This window comes from Echinops telfairi, unplaced genomic scaffold (genome assembly GCF_000313985.2).
Source record: "Echinops telfairi isolate 266 unplaced genomic scaffold, ASM31398v2 ScPeMD7_2010;HRSCAF=2546, whole genome shotgun sequence".
Classification (NCBI taxonomy): Eukaryota; Metazoa; Chordata; class Mammalia; order Afrosoricida; family Tenrecidae; genus Echinops; species Echinops telfairi.
In genome coordinates this window covers 15,788,088-15,792,356 of record NW_022105908.1, presented here as the reverse complement: position 1 = coordinate 15,792,356, position 4,269 = coordinate 15,788,088, and positions in this window count along the sequence as shown.

Here is a 4,269-nt window from a genome sequence, read left to right as displayed (position 1 = left end):
GGGATGAGACAGCAGTCTGGCAGCAAGTATCTGACTTCCCCCCACAATACATGGTATAAGGCCCTAATACATGATATAAATACACTATCAAACATAACTGAAAACACTCAAATGACCAAGACCTCCTAAAAATTAGATGTTTATACGCAACAAAAGATTTCCTCAAAAGAGTAAAGAGAACCCGCAGACTAGGAAAACATTTTGACAATGAGACACTAGACAAGGACCTAAGCTCTAACTAAATCTGTAGGAAATGTTAACATCTCAACAAGAGAAAGGCAATCCAATTTTAAAATGGCCAGAAGATGTAAGCAGACACTCCACGAAAGGCGACTAAAAACATGAACCACTGCCTGTAATCGTTAGCATTATCAAGTGGATCTAGCAGCTATACTTGTACTGGGGCTCTGGACCCAATAGGGATTCACTCTAAATCTTTACTCTTTCTCCGTTTTACAGGGTCGTTATTGCTGGGTCCTTGGTTCGATGTTTGCCCTTGTTTTGTGTGTTGATCTGTACAGGGAAACTGACACGAGTGGATCTATGAAGACCATAGCTGGATTAATAATTGCCTGATGGCATGGAAGGAGAAGGTAGGTGAAATCCGGAGTCAACATGGGGACAAGCAGGAAGAAAAGGATCCAAAGTTGGTGGTGGCCACGATGGCACAACCTTTCTTGATATGATGTGAACTCTTGAATTGTCTATATGTGCATTACAGCTCAATGAAAAACAGAAAGGCTTTCTTACTGGTTGGAGAGAGACTCGTCAAACCAGCAAGATCAAACCCCTTAATTACCCTGCAGGTATGGAACGAAACTCATCCCAGTGGCTTAATTGACAGCCAAACAGTAGACAACTCTACAACGGGAACAGAAACACCGGAGAGGTCCACAGACCTTAGAATAAATTATTAAGTTATAAAAGAAAGAAAGAAAGAACAGCCTTTCCCTAAGGACACTGTTTAGAAGGGTTAGGGAAGAAAGAAGCGGTATAATATTCAATGGTGATAGTATTAGAAGTAAAGACAAAGCAGGGTAGGGGTTGGGTCACATTGGGAACGTATGGACTGCAACGTTTTTTTAAAGGGGGTCAGGATGGACCTCATTGAGCAAACACCTAGCGGTGAGGGAATGAGTCCCGTGGATCTCTGAGCAAGAGCACTGCAGGCAGAGGCTGGCAGCTCAGCAGTCCCGCGGCTGAGTAAGCTGCCCATGCGAGAGGAAGAGTAGAGCCACGACACTGTAGGGCTTTGTAGACTGGAGGCAGATCCCCTGGGCTCCTGTAGGCTGCTGTCACAATAAGGTAAGAACTAGTACAGGATTGAAGCCAAAGAGCAACATAGTCTGATGAAGTTTAAACTCACCTAGAATTGATTACGACTTATAGCGGCTCTATAGGACAGGGTAGTACCGCCCCGTGGATTTACAAGACTGTAACTCTTCCTTTTTTTTTAATTTAAAGAGAACATTTAATGTCTTAAAAGAGATAAAGAACCCAAAGATACAGACATCACTTGGATGAGGGGGCCCATTAGCACAAGGTTAAGATGGCTTCCAAGGATTCACAGTTGGGAGACAAGATATGCCGTAACTCTTTCTGGGTGTAAAAAGCCTCATTTTTCTCCCTTGGAGTGGCTGATAGTTTTGAACTACTGACCTTGTGGTTAGTAGCCCAATATGTAACCCACTATACCATCAAGGCTCCAGGATTCGGTTTAAAGAGGTGGTTCTCAACCTTCCTAACGCCTCGACCCTTTAATACAGTTCCTCATGTTGTGGTGACCGCCCCCCAACCATAAAATTATTTTTGTTGCTACTTCATAACCGTAATTTTGCTACTGTTATGAATCGGGCGACCCCTGTGAAAGGGTTGTTTGACCCCCAAAGGGGTCTTGACCCACAGGTTGAGAACTGCTGGTTTCAAGGATTGCTGCCAATGTATGACAGGCCGAAAGGCTGGGGCGAGGGGGCAACTGAGCTGGGAAGAAGTGGTTCAGTCTACATCAATCTAAAGGGAGGCCCTCAGGGTTGACTGACAGGCTAGACATGACTCCGAGAGCAAGGGAAGTTAGGGGATTCCAGGGTTTGAGCCTTGGCCCCTGAAAGGTTGGTTTGTCACATGTTTGTGAAGGTTACTGCAGCCATCACAGGAAGACATCCTTACAGTCAGTGACTTTCCCTAATAGAAACTAATTTCTCATGCTCATCAAGTCCAGCTGACACCTAGTGAGAGTGGAACTTGAGCTAACCAAGCTCCCAGGATTGCAGCTTCCTAGAGGGACTTGGGCAGAACATTTAGCAGAGGACGCCCATGATCCACTTACAGGTGGACTGGGAAATGAGAACGTGGCCACCCAATGGCTGTTCCACTGTACAAAAGTGGTTGCCGGAAGCAGGTCTACAGAAGACCACCGTGCTCCTGCCTATCCTATTCCCACACCAGCAAGGAGCTTGGAAATATGACCAGGCTTGGTGCCCTGGCAGGGACTGGACGGTTTGGACAGCAATCTTGGCACAAAAGCTGCAGCTGGTGTCTCTCCCCTTGTTTAGAAGAGTGTTGAAAATTAACACAGGAAAACAATTAGTCATGGAGTGCATGCACAGTAGCTGCCATGACTCTAAGACCAGAATAGATGGTGGCTGGCTACTGTTACCTGAAAGGATCCCATTAGAAGGTCCTGGATAGAGTGGGAGAAAAAATGTAGAACAGAACTCAGGAAGAGACCAGGTTTGTTGGCCAAATAGAGTCTCCCCCACTCCCCCACCAGACGATGACCCTTAGCCACTCTTCAGGTTTGGAACGGAACCACCTTGTTGGTTCAATTTTCAGCCAGAACAATAGCTCTATAAGGGGAATAATAACGCTAGGTAGCCACGCAGACCTTAGAATCATCAGCCATTTCCGATCAAAGGGGCAGCATTTACCCAATGACACAGTCCAAAGCTTTTGGAAAGAAGAGAGGGTGGAAACAACAAACACTGGAAGAAGTGGGCTAAGTGGTGTTACATTGTGGGGATTGCAACCCATGACATGAAACTACGTGTCTATGGCTGGTTGAATGAAAAGCTGATGTGTGCGGTAAACCTTCACTTCACAGTGAACTCAAACAAAACAACAAAAGCATTGGCGGGTAGCCCAGGGCAGAGGGGAAGAGTCTGAGTATGGCTCTGGGCATGCCTGGCTTAAGATAAGTCTTCCACATCAGCGTGCAGATGGCCATATGAATCCAACATTCAGAAGAAGGGTCTGGCTGGAGATCAAAATGTGGGAGTTGCCAGTATCGAGAGGGGTATTTAAAACCCTGAGACTTAGAGGAGACTGCCAAGGGTGTGAAGGGAGAGAGGGCGGGGGACCAAGAATCTGACTCTGGGCCCTGCAAAATTTGAGAGAAAGGAGACAGAAAGAGAGCGGCTGGGACAAGATATGCGGAAAGCCACTTGGTCCTAGCAGTCAAGTAGCAACCGTTGTTTCCGGAGGGCGGCTGTGCCAGTTGTACTACCTCAATGGATCACACAGGAAGGCCGGCTTCCATTGAATGCTAGGAAACTTGGAAGAGTAGGAAGAGTAGGAGAGGGGTCAGAGGCAGTGATAATAGACGGCGTGCAGGAGTTTGCTGCAGAAGGAAAGCAGTGGGGGACGAGAAGGTGCACAGTGGGGCACAGTGGCTCCTGGTCAGCTATGGCCAAAAGATTCACGTGAGAAATCATCAGCTGCTCTGCGGAAGTCTGTTCCTGGGAAGCTTACAGCCTTGGGAAAACCCTAGCGGGAAGCTTGCTCTTCCTTATCCTAAATTACACGTCAACACCAATTCAACAGTTACGGGCTTGGCTTTGGTTTTTGTGGTGGGAAGGGTTTTTTGTTGGTCTGGGCAACTACTTGTGCCATTGTTGGTCCGGCGTTTCAAACTCACTGTTTGCGGTAATAAAAATAAACAGTCACGCAGCCAAATGCTGACATTGTTGTCAGGGACTATTGTGTCAATTTCGACTCACAACCTCTTGTCAGAACTGCTCCATGGGGTTTCCTAGACTGTAATCTTTAGGGGAGCAGAGTGCCAGGCCTTTCTCCTACAGAGCCTCTGTGTGGGTTAGAACCACTAACCTTTCTGTTAGCAGACACAGGTTTTACCATGGCACTGCCAGGGCTCCTTCGACAGTGGGAGTCTACTCAGCAACACAAAGGAATTAGCTCAAGGTACACACAGCAACACAGGTGAATCTAAAAGCAGTATGCTGTCCTGAAGAATCCAGGCATAAAGCTATATGG